Genomic DNA, 19259 nt, shown 5'->3' with positions numbered 1-19259 from the left:
CCTCTGCTATAACAAGTCAGAATGAAAAAGGTCCATTGTATTCAATTAGCTAACTGCAGTGCTGCGCAAATGACACCATGATTGTAGTTATTCTAAAATGATGGCTGAAAACAATAGGAGCATATTGTTACTTTACATATGGGACTCACAATGTGTTATCACATAGATTGTACAGCAGTAAAGTGCCACTGTTGTCTCTAGTCTTTCATTGCAAAATGAGTCCATAAAATGCAGGAAATTCATAATTTTACAGTTTGTTATTATTGACATCTATTTGCATAGAATGGCAAGTTTGCATGATGGTAGTGAGACCAGATATGTTGTATCGGTTGCACACAGTGCTGCTGAAATAAAGTGGCTGAAAAGAAGGACCTGGGATTAGTATTGGGAGTGGGAGTGGCAACAAAGGACAGGAATAGTAATGAGTACATCAGAGGGGCAGCTCATGTTCCACAGTTCAAGGATAAAGGGTTGAAATTTAGTTGCTTTGGACACGTGCTAAAGAAACATAATAGATATGCTGGACAAGAGTGAAAGCGGTAGTTTATGGAAGTAGTGAGGGAGCAGTAGGTGTGCATGTGTGGACATAAATTGTAGCTTTTCTTATGAGGAAATTCTTTTAGGTTTTGAGAACCTAATAATGTGGAATGTCTTAAATTGAACATGACAAATTCTCCCTTACATAAAAGGTTAAAGTTGGCTTCTTGGTTTTATGTGTTTTTAAGATCTATTTAGCCATTCATCCATTTTCCTTCCACTTGTCCAGTTCGGGGGCACAGAGAGGCTGGAGTCTATCACAGCCCCATCACAACAGTCTCACATTTATACCTACAGCCAAACTAGCATTTTTCCTTTTTCTTCTTCTTTGTACCGGTGAAGGAAGATAGAGATTCCGCCCAAACATACAAATCCCAGCCTGGATTTGGACCCAGGACCTTGTTGCTGTGAGGCAACAATGCTAACTGCTGCATCACTGAGCTGCCCTGATGCTTTCATTATACAAGCAAGATGTTTGTTCTTGATGATGTTTTGTTCTCGTGGTTATTGATGCTTTTGTGTTTGGGTTGTAAAGGTTACGTCTGTGTGGTGAGGAAACCATGGGATTCTCGAGAGACAATAAGTGTGTACTACAGGGCATGCTATGCTTTATTACACTGTATTCAGCCTGCCAGCGAGAGCAAAGCTGTGTCAGAGAAATGTGATTACATGTAACAGAGTACTCGAGCCAAACGAATTGTAGCTTTTCTACGGCATTTAATACCTTGTCTCATAACAGTGCAAAATTACTCAGTGCTTGCTTGATGTTATATTCCTTGGGTATAAAAAAAACCCAAAAACACACATTATTATCCTCTCTCATTTTTCATGTGGTCTTTCAATTTTGCTGAAGATTATAAAACTCTGGCTTTCTCAAATGCCGACCTATATCCCTGACAGACCGTGTTTTGTGTCCAATAGTTTCCCTTTTTTGATCTAATCTGTTTGTTCTTTTGTGGGGCCTCTGACCTGTATGATACATCTGTCTCTCAGCTGTAACTCATCCAAGTGGCAGTCCAGATGCTCATTCAGTCCCACTTTGCTTGCTGCGGATGACATGAGGGTTTTTCGCTCTCACTCTCTCTGCCAGGCTCACTCCATGTCAGGGTTTAACAGTGTGGTTAAAGATATGCTATGCTTGCTGCCCTACAGTATAGATAGAGTTTTGCACTTTTACACAAGCTCAGTGATGTGATGTTTACTTCCTTCAGCTTGGTAGGTCTGTGTGAGAACTGTCTATCTGTTTCTCTCTTTCATCCAATCAGTTTATTCAAAACAGCAGAAACGCTGAGTTGCGTAACCTTAAAAAGTCAAGGAAATCTCAGTGAATTATACTTCTCAAGAGGATGTTGCAGTTATGCAAGCACTTTTATGAATTCAAAGGATTAAGTGTTTTTTCAAATAACCGTTCTCTCTCAGTTTATGTTTGGGCAATACATGAAAAACAAGTGAAAAAAAACCTAAACAGTACAGCATAAAACACTTTGGCACAATTAAACAAACAGCTTCTGACAATCAAACACCTTCTGTTGTTTGGTAGTGTGTGTGCATGTGTGTGTATGTGCGTGTGTGTCAATAATCCAGCCTGGCAAAGACGTCCCAGAGTTACTTATCACTTTGCTCTTTGTGGTCTGCTCTGGCCACAAAAGCATTAGCTCAAGATGCAAAGCATTTCAAGTCATCTCTGCAATGGAGTGACATTTCTCAGAATATTTGACTCATGAATGCACCACCTTCTGGGTTGCGACTGGTGTTTACCTCTGATGTCGCTGACCAGACAAATTGAATAATGTACAATACAGTCAGACATAAAAATGTTAATTGTGGTCGATTTAGTGGTAAAATACGGAGTTTCAATAGTTTACATTATGGAGGTAATGGTTATTGTGAAAACATACTCTAACTGGTTAGTTCATTAGGCACATCTGTTCAATTTCTTTTTAACACAAATATCTAATCAGCCAATCAATTCCCCTTTGCAGCAGCAGCAATTTCTTACATATAGGCATGGAGACATGGTCAAAATGACCTACTGAATTCAAACTGAGCATCAGAATAGGTAAGAAATGTCATTTAAGTGTCTTTGAATGTGGTCTGGTTGATGCTGACAGACAGGCTGGTTTGAGTATTTCTGAAATTGCTGATCTACAACAGTTCTCGGTAGGGCTGTGCGATATGAACAAAATCTCATATCCCGATATAAGAATTCTATCGTCCGATAACGATATAAATCACAAAAATGTAACATTTTCTGTAAATTACGTGAATCTCGGGCAGCTCGACTTGTGTGAAGTGTTTCCAGCTGCACGTCGTGTACCTGGAGTCGAGTGTTTTAACTGATGCATGAAACGATACATTTTTAGACATAAGTTGTAAAGGCCGCCGTTTTCTTTGTGAGTATTTATTACACGGCGTGCGGCGGGGAAAAGCCTGTTCTAACGTTTGAGTCTAAGGTTTATTTTTTAGCACCTGGCGGCTCTTTTAATTCTCATCCGTAAATAATCTGCTCTTTCACGTGATTCAGTTTATTTTGAAAAGTCTCAACAGGATCTTGAGCTTTATTGTGAAAGGTTTATGTGGAACATAAACAAGCGGACATGGTGTTACCGTCGTTGTTACTAACCACAACGCATAAAAACAGGTGCTTGTCCGTCAGTGTGGTTATATTACATATAAGAGAAAGAGAGAAAGAAGAAATTCATATAGCCACTACAGTGACCATCAAAAGGATGAAAAAATATTGCCGTAAACAGTTTATTTTGCGACACCACGAAACAAACGATAGCGTAAAATGAAACATAGACGTTTTTATATCATCTGATATATATCGTTATATCGAACAGCCCTAGTTCTAGTAGTTCTCTAGGTAAAAAATACCTTGTTGATACCAGAGGTCAGAGGACAATGACCAGACTGCTTTGAGCTTATAGAACGGTATCAGTAACTCAGATAACCACTTTTTACAACAAAGGCATGCACAAGGACATCTCTGAACCCACATTACATTCAACCTTCAAGCAGATGGGAAACACCGGGTGCTACTCCTGTCGACTAAGAACAGGAAACACAGTGTACCCATCTTCTAATAGCCAGATCAAAGCTTAGATCATCTCAATGGGTTTTTTGAACCTGACAGTGAGTCACAGTACACAAATTGGTCTCCACAGTCATGGGATCTCAAGAGCACTTTGGGCATGTGGTGGAATAAAAAGGTTCAGTCATTTCCTAAAACAAATGAGCACTTGTAACGTGTAAATAGTGCATTTTAAGTAATAATTTCCCTTTGCAGAACTGAGGCCCATTACTTTGATTTTAATTTTCTGAGTAGGATTCATGATTTTATTGTATTCAAATACAAACTCTTCCATTTTTACAGAGCCTTAGTTCAATGTACTCCTGCTTTCAACCCACCCATTTTCTGATTATAGACCTTGGACAAGGAATAATTTGCCATAAGGTCTTTACTTAGGTACAATTACACCCATTAATGATGGACATCATAATGGATGTGGTGAAGGAGGATTTTTTTTGATAGCCCACTGCTCTTTTTGTTGTAGATTTGTGTATATCAGGTTGCATGTCCTGCATTTAAATATGTTATGTAATTGTACAGCTGCTACCTTGACCAGATATCTCTTGTAAACAATATTTCGATCTCAGTGGGACTTCCAGGTAAAACAAAGGTAAAATAAACAATGAAGACATTATTCAGTTTCTGCTTACAACCAGTACTTGGCAGCTGTACAACACTGAACATAGCAGAGCCCTTGTTGTGATATCTAACCCTTTATCTCACAGTGCCAGGAGCTACTTTTAACCACCACAAATTGTTAAAGAGATTTTCACAACAAAGAAGTTTATATTCTGGAAAATTGTACTATCATAGTCACCATCTCTTTTTCACGTCCCCTACTGTCTCTTGCTCTTGGCGAAAAAAAAAAAAAAAATCCACCCCGAGTTTCTTGCATGTGTCTACTTCAGAAAATGTTGTATTTTCTTGTGGTGTGAAGAGGAGAGGGCACCTTTGTGCACATACTTCTTAATATGCAGTAAAAGGCTAGAAATGAGAAAGGGGCAGGCTTTTACAAAGAGATAAAAGAAAACCTAGCAAAGAGAGGCTAATCAGGCTGAAGAAAAAGTATCATCACACCACCACCCCCATCTCACTTATCCTCACCATTCCCATTTTGCTCCATTTATCATCTCTTCAAAGCATTACAGAGTCTTGAGCTATGGGGTAGATACATTAAAATGCATCAAAATCAACGTATTTCCTGAATACCAAGAGATCTGTCTGTGAAGAGTAAAAAACCTCACATAGCTGTGTTCTTTCACTTTACTGGCATGTGTCCAGGACTTTCAATCAATTCCTTCACAGCAAGGACTCTGAAAGAAATTAAATTAGGTCCTGGGCATTGAACCACAGTTTCTCAATTGGTACAGAATTTGTTCACATTGATTTGGCCTGATTGGAGTCCCAGGCTTGTGTTTCCACTTAATCACTGAGCACGCCCATCTCTCGAACCACTATTTGCATGCACCCTTCCCCTCCGCTCATGTCAGTCATTCACAGCCCATGGTAACCTCGGGAATTTGCATGAACTCACTGGCCTGGACTTTTGCTGAGCCACTATTGCAGCTTCCGTTGCTGCAGCACAAATGTAATAATCAGATTTTGTTGTGTTGTTGTTATTATTATTATTACAGTGTCTTGTTAGAGTTAGCAATAGGCTGATGCTCTGCCAGGTCCAGAAAATTGTCCTCTGGTTACAAAAAAAAAATGTTCTGATAGATCGCTGTTGTTATTCTGACTGAGCACTGGCAAGTGATAGAGTGAAAAAAGAAGAAGCTTGGGAAAGACAGACAAAATTGTCTCCAGGGAAAGTAAAGTGAGGACAGGAAAGAACACAGATTATGCATGAGAGCGAACAAAAGAGTGGAAGAAAGTAGGGAAGAAAAGATTGCGAATAAGGTTGTGGGGGCAATAAGCTTGGAAAACGAGCGACAGAAAGAAGATAAGAGAAACGGTTATGAATGGAGAGGCAGAGACGAGTGGAGAGCTATGACAAAACAGCTTTTCTCACTCCCTCTACTTCTGTCTCTCAAAGCTAAGGCCTTGGAGGCGAGTCCAGTTTATTTATAATTTTTCTTTTTGTCTGTTGAATTAATGCTGAATTTATTGGAAATGTGCAACATTTTATAGACCTGCACTTGACCTTTCGGAATTTATTAAAGCATCACAGATTAAGCATTTATATAACATATGTAAGGACGCATAAGGTGTAAGGAAGTGTATGTACTAGCATTCAGAATGCGTCCCTGACTCATGGGCAATAATTTGATTTGATTAAAGGGCATCACTACAGGTGTGCATATCTCACACAGGAGAACTGAACGCTCAGTCTTTGACGATTTGGGGAAAAAATGGGCTTTTCAAATTTCTTAATTCTGTCAGAGACTGAAATATCAAGCTGATCAGAGCTCATATGGAGATTTTTAAAAATTCCTTCCTTGTGTCTGATGTCTGACCCAAGAGGTACACCTTGGACTCTACAGGCCTCAATCAGCATGTTAAATATCAAAGTTTGTGACAGTACAATTAGAAAAAGACTTAAAAAGTAGGGCTTGTTTGGAAGGCTTCCATGTAGAAAGTCTCTCTGAAAAGAACATGGCAGGTTAGCACGTTCTTGTTTAAAAAGTGGCATCTGAACGAGACTTCTGAATGTCTGTCCGTATTCTATAGTCGGAGAGTATCAAAACTTTAACAAAATGGCTCGTAAAGAAAAGAATCAAGGTATTGCAATGGCCCAGTCAAAGTCCAGACTGCAATCCAGTAGAACCTCAATCCACCCTGCTGTGGTGAGACCTTAAGAGAGCTGTGACAAGAATAAACTTGTCACAGCTCTGTACTTAATGTTTCACATGACTGTACGTGTTGTGTGCCACATTAACTGTATGAAATTGTTTAACAGTGGAAATAGTAACACTTACCTAAAGGCAAAGAGAAAGAAATAGTCCGCAGGGCTGTGTTATGCTACCAATCACCATCTACTCAGTCAGACTGTAAGGTGGAGAACTGTATAGAGTGATTGGTGCTTTATGCTTTTCTCTATCACAGTGGTGTTCACTTTACTTTAAGACTCATTGCACTTACACAGTCAGGGATAATGCACCATATGTTCTCTTTATGCTTCCACTACATTTCAACTGCAGTTTATAGTGGATCGTTTTGGAAACTCTTCCTGCTTTGGATGCTGTTTTGGATGTTTTAGGATTTATCCCATAATATGTTTTGACATAAACTCACAAAGATGTCAAAGATAATAACAGATATAGACAGATGATAACAACAAAAGATAGCACATCGAATTTTATACCTACAGCATGCTTTCCCCCGTGTAGTCAAAGATACATTCATGCTTGGATCTATCAAGAATCAACAGTTGGATAAGGAAGCAATCTTAAATCTAATTTTTCAACTCTACTCTTCTCTCTGGATAGCTTTAAGAGAGGTACTAAATTTAAAACTAGTTGCATAAATATGGTGACATCCCACAAAACTGGAATCAGTTGAAATATTGGTGTTACAGATAAGTATATAAAGAAGTAATTTTAAAAAAGAGATTTAGAAGTTGCGTGCAATATGACACAAATAAGCTCCAGCTGTAAAATAAAACTTCTGTCACTTGTAAATAAGCTTGTATCATTCATGGTAAATAAGCTTGTTATCTCAGACGGCACACAACAAAAGCTTCTACAGTAAGGATTCAAACATCGTCTTGATTCTCCGTCCTGTATTCCATGCATCTTCACACATACTGATGTACGCACAAACACACACGCACAAACACACACGCACAAACACCTGCTTTTTAATAAATGAGTACCTGTCATCAGTGTGCGGTTCTCACATTACAGCACTGTGAATTCATTAAGTGTGCCCTTTGGAAGTCCAACGAGCCAGGTGGGGTGCCGTCAAGCCTCCCGCCTTGCCTCACAATCACGCCCAGCATTTCAATTGCAAATACTGTACACATCTCAGTGCCCTTGTAAAAACACACATTCACAGTCATGCACATGTGTCTATACATCTAGCCATGCTTCACGCTTAACCCACATCAAAATGTTTACCCTGCATCTGTCTCACTGGACAGTAGCGATAACACAGGCTTGTCTATATTTCAGAGCAGCTGAGGTATTTTTGTATGCACTGAAAAAATGACTGAAACTTTAACCTTGAAAGATGCATCCTGGTTAGTTTAGTCATCCCCTCGATTAATTCAGAATCTGGAATTATTTTAATCATACAGAGATTTGGTTGTATTTTGAATCGGATTAGTTTGTTTTCCTGCAGATAGATGAGATTCTACAAGTTCCCGTCTGACTCTCTATCATTCTTTCTTTCATTATGTAATGCATGGCCCTCTGGACTTTGAGAGATGCTTACTGTACGTGCATACATGACTGGGTTTGTAGCGTTAGGGTAAGCGCTGATAGAAAAGATGGGGTCAGAGCAAACCACTGCTTGGAATAAGTTTCCTGAGCAATGTCAGTTCAAAGTGACCTGACACGGTCTTATTGAGTCATCGCTAGTTTATGTGTAAGTGGTTGTACATGGAGGGGAGAGGGGAGGAGTTAGAGGCACTTGCGGACTGGCAAAGCTAAATCTAAATCCCCCTCTTTTCTGTCAATAATTCTCAGCTTTTTCACAACCCCCTCTAATCCTCTTTCTGACGTGAATCACCTCTATTTAGTGTCTGCACATGCTTTAAACAATCGGGCACAAGTGCACTAGCAGTTTGCTTGTGTGTATTTTTACGTGCTTCCATGCGTGTAAGTGTGACTTCCAATCTGTGCCGATCTTGATCTTCAGCATGATAATGGTCTTTGCTTTTATTTATGTGTTTCTGTGTGCTGTGTGCTAGCAGATAAGAAATACCGCAATGATTGCAGGTTGATGTTATGAGCTCGTGCTCCACAAATTCCATCATTGTCCAAAATGAGCATCAACATCAGATCTGTAGCTGACTGGTGAGAAGTCATGCTGCTGTGAAAATGTAATAAAGCAAAGAGATAATCACTGCTGAAGTTTGAATGATGGCTTTCTGTAGTGGATCTGTGCTACACTATAGTGTAGAGATTATGCACAATGCTGGCCAGGCAGGGAGCCTGCCGCTGCTGCTGACTCAGTGCAGGCATAGCTGGGGCTTGGGGGGTTAATGCAGCAGGGCCACGGGCTGATCCACAGTCCATCCTCATCTGCCAAAACTTCAAAGGATGCCCCAACAGAGTCTAAATCGCCATCTCCTCCAGTCCAGGCTCTGCAGAACACTCTCCCCTCCCCCTCAGTGCACAGGTCAAACTCAGCCTCATCTTTTATGTATTGCTTACCCCATTGATTGTGCTCTTAAGAGATTCATGAATACAGAGGGCCTATTTCCGTATCACACTCCAACATATGAAGGTTTTTTCTTTAACAAGAGATGGATTTTTCTCTCATTTGTTCATTTTTTGGGTTTGTTTCTATCTTTCTATCGCTTCTCTTCCCCATCTATGCAACCCTCTTCCACCTATTTTTGCAGGCAAGGTCGTAGTCATTTTTACTTTTGACAGACGTGTTTTGCCTATTTAACTATTTATCCCGCATACATGAATTATTCACAGTGCAGGTAGTGAATACTGTAATACTGGAGAGCTGCAGTTTACTTACAGAAAGATTAAAGGAGATGTTTAGTTGAAGTCAAACGCGTCATTTAGGTTAAATAATGTAATAAATATAACAAAGGTTATGCCGGTAACTTTTCAATGCATGTATATGGTCTTTAGGTCTTTTCTTGTGTCTAATGTATTCATTTATGTTCATCCCTTGGCTGTTTACTCATTCATGAATACATATGTTGCTCCATTTTTAACAAGCCAACCCTCCCCCCATCTGTCTGTTTGTGTACCTGTGTTTTAGTGATGTGTGTGTTATGCACCCCAGCAGAGTGTGAAATTGAAATTCTCATCTTTTCTGACAGAGAAGAGAGGGCACAGAAGATGTGAAATCTCATCTTTGACTTAAGTTTTTGCTATAATGTTTTTTAGTGGTACAGTATTCATACCAAAAACATTGTGTGGTTGAGAAGTTCCTTCATAAACATTTCATATTATAAATGTGTTACTATAAAAATTGTAGCGTATCTATGTCTGTTCCCTAACTCCTCGTAGATACGTTAATCAATCTGGATGAAATTTATAGCGTAAACTACCAGGATACCAGGATTATCAACATGTATATTAGGTTCCACTTTAGCTCAGTAGGGTGAGCAGGGGGCCATTGCTGCATATCTTCTGCCTGTCTCTCTCCACACTATCCTGTCTCTCTTCGCTGCTTCACTGTCTATCAACAGCAAAGAAATGCCAAAACAATAATCTTAAAATAGAATCTTTATAGAAACTAAATATACATGTAGTAGCTCATCTCAAAATGAACAGTGACATTGTACGTGTCTACATTACGTCTACGTATACGTTGCTCTTGGTAAATAACTGTCACTAAACCATTTTTAGAACAGTGTCTCTGGAATTTGTTGTTATGCATATCTGTAAATAAGTGTCCATCACGGACTGACACTAATACTAACAGTTTAAGACTTTGTCTCATATATGAATAAGTAGCTTACAAAAAAAGAGCAAAAAAATTTAACTTTAATTGTTAATTTGTTTGGTGTGTATGAAGAGCTGTTTTTGATGTCTCACTGTTTGCATTTATGTAATGAGGATAAAAGCATATTATGATAAATTAGTCTGCTTTTTCATATATGAGCATAGTGAACAAGCAGACATTAAAATATAGTTTTTATGTCCTACATGGAAAAATATTTAATAAAGTACTTCATGGTTTGAATTTGGTGTTCAAGATCATTTTACGTGTGGATAATTCCATCTAATTCTTAACACTCATTTAGCACCAGACCTCAGAATTAGTCTATGATTGGAGCTAAAATGTTTGATAAGCACAGCTTGCTCAGCTGGTTTTATAGGTCAGGTTCTTGATTAGTTTTTATCATACCTGAAGGGCAGAAGTTTTTTTTGTTTCCATTAGTAGGTTTAGATCTGCAGAAATAAAAATATAAATCAGGGTTTGATCAAGGGTTAGTTCTTGGTCTGTTATTCTTTAACCATTACATGCTCCTAGTTGGTACTATCGTAAACAATCATGACATTAACTTGTGGATGTCTAGAAACCTTTTTGTAACTCAACAGAGATGAAATGGAAATATTTGTTGTTGGTTTAAAAAATTTCCTAAGGTAGTAATTAACATGTAGTTTACATGTCAGGAACCTTGGCATTGTTTTGGTTAATGGTTTCAGTTTTGATAGCCATTTAAATAAGATTACCAGAACTGCTTTCTAACATTTAAACATGTCAAAAGTTGGAGAATCATTATCTCCAACTTACTTTTGTTCAAAACAGAATTACCACTAAAACCCTTCTCTTATGTCATGAAGCTCCCAGTGGTTTGGCCCTCGCCAGTAGGTCTCTGAATTGGTCAGTGTACACCAACCAGACCTCTCAGGTCATCAAGTGCACATCTTTTAGCTGCTTCTAGAATTAGATCTCAGTGTGCTGAGGATGCTTTCAGTTGTTGTGCTCCAGTTTGTTGGAAAAAGCTGCCCGCTGCCCTGAGGTCAGTTAGAACTGTCTATTCAAAAACAAACTTAAAACCTTTTTTATTCTCACAGACTTGTATTTAATTGTGTGTTTGTGTGTTGTGTTATGAAATGTACTATATACATGCAATATCATATTGCTAAGTTATTTAATTTACATGTTTAACTTAGCTGTCTGGCATGGTAGAAATAATCTTTTCTGTATTCAGGCAAGTCAAAAATGACCTTATACACTTACTTAGCATTTGTTTAAGCTCGTGAATCCCTTGGTCATTAACCAACACAAAAAACCACAATGAAGAGAATATGATTTATTCCACTTCTGCACCAAATTCTAATGAACTTTTCATTACCACCCTGTTTGGAGCATCCACACATCCTTGTCATGTAAAGCAGACCTAAAGCCCCCTGGAGTGTTGGTGCCCTCGCCCTGACCTGTGTCTGTGCGAGTGGGTGTATGTCCAGCCTGTCCAAACCAAGTCCCACCCGGCGAGCGTCAGACAGACCACCATCTGTTCCATGCCCTCGCAATGAACTACCTGCCACATCCTCTTCATCACCTTCATGGAATATCAGAAAAGAGATGCTTTCTAGAAACCTAATTTGCAAAAGCTTTGTTGATTCTCAGAAGCATAGTGACTCTAGTTTGACAGGATATTACAAGGAAGGAATATTTACTAAAAACACATCTCACTGTTGTTCTTTTTCCATACATAAACCTTTCTTTAAAACTTTTCAGAAGCTGAAAAAGAGTATAGGTGATCTGCACACTCTGCTTTTCAATATTAGAGAGTAGTTACCCTGAAACAAAGACTGTTTTCACCCTCCCTCAAAACACCTCAAGGATTTAACGCACTAGATTAAATAAGCACAAATAGGCTTAAAATGAATTCTGCATATCTCCTCCCTCTTTCCTGAAACACAGCTCCCCAAAAGATGAGTTTTAGGCTGAAAACAAGCATGTTAGTGCTGTGATTTTACAGCCAAACAACACGGGGCTTAGTTGATTATGCACACAGTCATTTAATGTCTTAAGCCAACCACTCTGTCCAAAGAAGACTAGAGTTTTCTTATTGGTTCTACAAAAAGGGGGAATGATTTGTGCATTAATTTAATTTTTTATTACATTATTTGTTGTATGTCTGAAGTGAACCTAGAAAAAGAGCAGAGAGCAGCAGCACAGCATGAGCACATGGCACAGGGACCAGCACGTTAGCCAGCAGAGCACCACAGGAGTGTTTTCATATGTTATAAATTCATTCTGACTCTTTTTATTCACTTCAAGGTGGAGAAATGTGCATACGCAGACAACAAGGGGTGTGGAATTAAGCACAGGAGAGAAAAGATGCCGAAGATGAAGCAGTAAAGAAGGTGAGTTACATTTTAAATGTTTGTTCTCCACTGAATCATTATATTGAACAAAGTGCTGCTATAAGCAGCTTTGGATGCACCTTTATTATTGCACCATGGCCAGTGACCACTTAGAAAGTGGCTAAAGTAGTATAAAGAAACACCTTAACATATATAATATCAACTTTATTAAAGCTCCTTCTCAAAGCACCTGCACATTCATAATTCACGCTTGACCTTTTGCAATCACTCTTCTGCACAGCAGATATAACCTTTTAGTGCATCCTTAGTGGAAACACATCTGTCAAGATTGACAGCCTACCATCAGTGACAGCAAAAACAGAAAGAGACACAAACACAGCACAGAGTGGCTGTGGGGTGAGTGGCAGGAAAGAAGGGGGGTGATAGAAAGATGCGTAGGTGAGATGAATGGGTAAAAAAGAAAAAAGGTTTCTTTCGGGCTGCTGGATGAAAGTGTTTTTTTTCCCTCTTTGTGTAATGATAAGTTGTTAATAGGGCTGCCATGATTAGTCGACTATCAAAATCGTCGACGACCGATTTAATAGTCAACGCGTCGTTTGAAGCTTTGTAAGATCACAAAAGACGCAGGAATGAGTAGTAGGATTTAAGAGTGTAATAACGGACTGAAACAGAAGATGGCAGCACTGCATGTACAAGGATGCCAGCTGCCGTTAAACCCCGAAGAAGTAGCTGTGTCCCAGAATTCATAGCGCGGCCCAGCTCAGTTTCCAACAATGGCGGCAGCTACTTAGTTTTAATATTACTCTTATTATTCTTTCTGGGTCACAAAATAAAGTTTAACATATTTTCAGGTGAGAATGTAGCTGTGTAAACCTCAAATATCTGCTCAGTTTATCAAGACACCGCATATTTTCAAAAGCGCTCCGACGTTTTCGGAGATGTCTGTTACCCACTAGCTCGATAGCGAGCCGGGGGCAAGGCTCACTAGAGCCCGTGAGAACACCGGACTCCCAGCAAATCGTTTTCAAACCCACCGCCGTCTTTCACTACTCAGGTGAAACATTTAATATAAGTCACTTAGATAACTTCAAAATGTTATTGTTTGGCTTTTTTTTTTGTATTTTATTTGTTCCTGAGTAAATCGGTTTGGCTGAGATTAAACTTATAGTTTTTACACAGCTGAATAAACGTCAAGCAGACAGCTGATTATCAGAAGTGTGAGATGCTGGGGAAAATACTCCGGTGTCCTGTTATATTTTAGATAGCAAGGAGTTTATTAAACCGAAACAATCTGCAAATTTCATTAAAATTTAATAAACTATCATCTTGTCTTTATTTTTAGTTACCACATACCTTAAAATCTTAAAGCTGTAAGCTAATGATAGTTATATAAGAGCAGATGCTGCTGGTGCAATAAGCCGTACGTTTTACGTCCAATGGATGCATGATCTGATTAGTCGACTAATCGCAAAAATAATCGGTAACTAGTCGACTATCAAAATAATCGTTTGTGGCAGCCCTAGTTGTTACCGAGTGGATGGTGGTGGTGAGATAAACAGTTTTTAAAAGGTGTGTGAAAATGCGTAATAGTGCTGAACATGTTTACTCTGCCAGCATAAGCACTCTAGCAATGTGGTGGAGACAACAAACAGACAGGAGGCCAAAGGATTTCTAAGGAGAAACAATAAAAATGCTAATCCCAGCATTAAGATTAACAACCCCACCTGATCATTTTCTTTTGCTTTATGTTGTGATCCATCCTGCTCATGAATTTGACATTTTTGTGCTTAAAAACACAACTATATAGCGTAAAATACAAACAAAGATCTCGCCTAGTGCTCGGTGGTATGCCTCATGCATTATAACCAAGTCCCAGTTCTAAGGATTTTATGTCCTAAAAATAATACTAATAATAAATAATACCAAACAATCTGGCAAAACTGTAGCTGTGCCCAGAAAGTACTTCAGTTTGTGTTGAGCACACAAAATGTATTACTGATACATCAGCCATATTCAGTAGAGTACTTGTTTTGTGATATAAAACTTCATATACCCCAGACCTGTTTAGTAATTGTTTCAGTTAATTCTGTTATTAATATTAACATATCAATTTAAGTGAAAATGTAGTAGTTAAAGCTGTAAAATCATAAAATTTTAGCTTTCTATATTCACCAGACATGTTAAAAAATCACTCTCCGTGCAGTCAGTCGACACATTTATCAAATGTGTCTGTAATTTGGTTGGCATGACAAAGCCAATGGACTGGACAAACCTTAGAAACACACACCTGTTTATTCATATATGTTCTTACAGTCCACACTGCATGTCAGCCAAAAAAACCTTAAGTCATAACATCTATGGCATAGATCAGGGCAGAATTTATGAACTATAGATTTATGTGTGTAACCATTAAGTTTTGGGCTAACTATAGTATCAATAATTGAATTGAGAAAAACTTTGGAACAAATAGGAATCTTATTCAAATAAACCCTTCATGAAGCTCATCCAATCAAACTCAGTGACTGGGCATGCAGAGAATAAGATTTTCTAGGCTGATGAGTCAAAGGCTGGGCAGATCTCAAACCAACATATTCTGAAAACATGAATTAATGCCAGCTAATTGCTAATGATGTGACTTAAGTGAGGCATGTTGGTGGTAGCATCATGCTATGGGGCTTGCTTCTAAGCAGCAGGGACATGGAGAGAAGTCAAAAGTGAAGAAAGGATAAGTGCAGCCAAATCCAAAAAACCTGCCGCAGTGCCAAAACCTGACATTGGTGAAGTGGTATGACACTCAACCTGAAGGCAGGAGTGGCAGAGAAGTATGTGAGGCTGGTGCAGGACATCTATGAGATGTATGTATGATCTCTGCTGTGGAGGCCTCTAAAGGAAGCGGCCGGAAGAAGAACAAGGAGGAATGAGTTCATGTATATGGCCAAGAAGAGCCTTGGCCATGTATATATACATTTACATGAACTCATTCCTTCTTCTTCCTTCTTTCAAAACAAGTCTCTGGTTGTCCTTGATGGGAGCCTAGACCTAAACTCCACAGAAACATCTTTAGAGAGACCTGATGATCACGACTCCTAATCCAATCTGACACGAGTTTGGGAAGATCAGAAAGATCCACAAAGATGCAGAGTTTATGGAGACTTACCAAAGAAACCGTGGGTGTGCACTTTCTGCCAAATGAGCTTCTACAAATTACTAAAACAGGTTTCTGAATACAGAATCCATAGTTTTTGATATTTTTGTTTTCACAAAATTGATAAAAAAAAACAAAAACAAATTACCACTTTTTACATTATGGGTTACTGAGTGTAGCTAGATGGGAAACGGTGCAATAATGTAATAAGAAGTATTTTTCAGAAACTTGTGTTTTTTCATTTTTCCAGTATAAAAAGTGTGTTCTGCAGCTGAATTAGATAGGAACTAGTCCATCATCATTTAGTGGTTAATACAGAATCATGCATGGGATGACATTTTTGGCTCAGCTCTTGTACACAAGCCAACCATGAACCCTAAGGTCTGGGGATACTGCCAAAAAGCTGGATTTACAGCAAGCACAGCTTACCATTTGAAAACATATCATTGTATTGGCATGGGTCAACATATGAATCTATTTGAAAAGAAGTAATGTTCTTTACCAACAGACTCAAAGCCAAAGTACTGTGAATCCCAGGGAAGCCTGAAAAGGAAGTGAGGGGAACTGTAGCCAGAAGCAGAAATGGGTCGATGGCTGAGGCTATATCTAAGAATTCCTGCTGTGCAGCTACACTTTTCAATTCACAATTTTGAAAATGCTAAAATCTTGATGTTTTCCTGTGGAAATGACACATTTGGTATCCAGCATCGAGAGGCTTCTTTAGACTGTGTTTGTGGAGATTATGTGGCAAATGAGGACCTAATTAGATGAAGTCAATCTTGGCCAGTGGGAGGAGAGCCATGATGCTGATACTAGCAATCACAGCAGAACAGAATGAACACCTGGGGTTGGGAATATGGAGAAGATGGAAGAAGAATCATCAAATAATTGGGAAAGGTTATAAGTAAGGCAATGAGTAGGGAGAGTGCTTGGGAGTAAATGACTGGACATCCAGATGGATATTTCATACACCACTAACAGTGTGTAAATGAGATCTTTTCTTCATGCCACATTCACTCAAATGTGCTTGTCAATGATACTCAGAGATTAACAGAAAACAGCAAGGATGAGATTATCTGCTCAAGTCTCATTAGAAGTAGCACATTTGTTCTGCAAGGGGGCTTCAGTCGTGATTCGCTGCTTTTTTTCTTACATAAGTAGGCTGCAGTAGAGACTAGTTGAGAGATTAAGTGTAAGAAATCAGTAGTAAATGATTTAAATAGTAGCACTGTGCACATAATAAATTAAGGATACAAGCCCATTGAGTAAAAACAGGGTGCAATTCATTTAGACAACAATCTTAATTGAAAATAGTACAAAGAAAAAAAACTGAGAGATGTTATTGTATTTAATTGCATTATGTTTTTATCTACATTTTACACAGCATCACAACTTTTCTGGAAGCTTTCAGCAAATCAGCCTTAATCTACTGTCTGTCAGACAGAGAAGTAGAAACCAGCTTGAACATCTCACTTTTGTAGTTCACAGTAAGACATATTTAAACTTTTTCCTGCAAAAATGATTCCTCCCGTGATAACATCTGAAATGTAAGTGATGTTTAATGTGCTTGTTTGTTACCTCAGTATACAGTACCGGTAAGTTGGAGGCTGTTATCTGTCGGTACCTAAGCAATTTATGAAATGGGAAGCTAATTTAACTTGCTCAATGAACTGCACATTTCACACTTCATTTAGCTGTTCATAAAAGACTCAACAGCAAAGCATTATCAACACTTAATGCTTTGTTTCTAATAAAAACCCTTGACAGTAAAGGACCAACTTAAGAAATACTTCTATAAATGTGTTCTTAGCTCATTGTAAAAATGAAAAAACAAATTCAGTGACTAAGCATAATCAGGTGATATGATTTACATGATACTGTAGTCCTGATATCTGTGAAAATAGATGGTATTCAGCCTCACGCTTGAAACTAAATATTGTAGTTTGGCTCAAGTTTAGCAGTAGTAGATAACTTTTTAAAATTTGCAAGTCACTTACTTGTATTGAAACTTTCTTTAATGGAAAAGAACATTGTGAGCAGAGCAGAATATTCTGAACATTGCTTAATGCATCTCATTGAAGCAAGTAGAGAGGTGACCCTGAAAAATCCCTGAATCGTGCAAAGGGAAGTTTCCGTATGCAGAAATATTGATTAAGATGGCCCTATGTGCACAAAAAACACGCAAATTATTAAACTGGGAGTTATTTTGCTTTTAGGATATTGGCTCAAGTAATTCTATCAAAGAGGATAAGATCGTGCATCTTTAAAAATGGTGCAGTTCTGTTCTGTTCTAATAGTTTGTTATTGATTATAGATGTTGTTGAACATCTGCACAGAGTGACATATGAAGGTGACCACTATCTTATGCAGCTGCCAGCTGCTGAGTCTCGACTAGGGTTGAGTTGGCAGGAGATGCTTTTTTGGTGACATGAGCCTTGTGGATGCTATTTAGTTGGGAATTTGCATGCCCTGTCCGTGCCGCCAGGTTTTGATGCGAGGTCACATGCTACCTGTCAGTGCACAGTACTCACCTGGTCTGACACCTGCTCTCTGTGCAGGCAGCATGTTTGGTTGAGGATCAACTCTCCACAGTGTGCAGGGGAGAGCTGGAAGAATGCCTCCTAGCCTCTGTGTGAGTGTGTGTCCAGCATGTTTATTCACTGGCTAGTATCTGTTTTTACGATTGCTTGCCTTGTGCATGTATGTGACACATTGGATTTGCATCCACCAGCACTCATACGAATAGGCAGTGGGTTAGACCCCCCATCCTCCCCTCTTGCTCAGTTGGATCACACTCCCAGATCTGTCAAGCATCTGTTGACGTGTCCTGGATGTGACATGCCACCCACTGCAAGGGAGAGACACAAATTGCCAAGCTTTTTCTTAGAGGCGTTGCACAGTTAGGACTTAAAGATGGACTAAAAGATTCAGAGCAGCATTTTGACACCTTCAATTAATAAGCAATTAAATCTGATAGGCAGGTTAATGCATTTTAGTGTTGAATGGGTTAACTTTTCCCGTGCGGCATCCTGGCCTTGCTTCCAGTGGCAGCAAGGAGACACTTGCTTTGTACCGTAACAAGAAAATAATGACATCTCAAGGCCCACTTACAGCCTCAACATCCCTTTTTACTTTCAGTGTGATGTGTTGCATTGTGCAGATGTAAAGTTATAGTCACAGTACTTGTGCAGCTACATAGCTACAGAACAGGAGCTGACATTAAGTATTAATATTTTGAAGTGGCAAGAAATTTCAGAAGCAACAAAAAAAAGTAAACTGTTTCTGTGTGTTGTCACAAAAAATGTGTGAGGGAAATGTACAGCTGCTTTGTTTCCCAGTGAAATAAAAATCATCAGTGTGTAAGAAAGAGGGGAAAGGAGAGGAAGGGAAATTTTATAGGCTGGAAATTTAAAACTTACATTTAATGTCCTAATTCATTTTTGAATTTTTAAATCAGACATTGTGGACATTGGATCTCTATTTGGTGTGTTGCTGAACTATATTTTTGTTAAACTTATTGCAAAACAAATTGAAGTTTACTAATTTTGTGTTATTTAAAGATTGCATGAAAATAATAGCCAGTTTCATC

General features: G+C 38.7%; 1 protein-coding gene across 3 annotated transcripts in view; it reads left to right on the top strand.

The window, feature by feature from the left end:
* dlgap1b (discs, large (Drosophila) homolog-associated protein 1b) overlaps positions 1-19259 on the top strand; it is a 99970-nt gene that overhangs the window by 25251 nt on the left and 55460 nt on the right. For all 3 annotated transcript variants that reach the window (XM_026179769.2, XM_026179770.2, XM_026179771.2), the window contains exon 2: positions 12479-12564. The gene's annotated coding sequence lies outside the window, so the exon portion shown is untranslated. The remainder of the gene's footprint in view (positions 1-12478; positions 12565-19259) is intronic.

Source organism: Astatotilapia calliptera, chromosome 9 (genome assembly GCF_964374335.1).
Source record: "Astatotilapia calliptera chromosome 9, fAstCal68.1, whole genome shotgun sequence".
NCBI classification, from domain to species: Eukaryota; Metazoa; Chordata; class Actinopteri; order Cichliformes; family Cichlidae; genus Astatotilapia; species Astatotilapia calliptera.
Note: the sequence above shows the minus strand (reverse complement) of the source record. Positions and strands in the feature narration are given on the sequence as shown.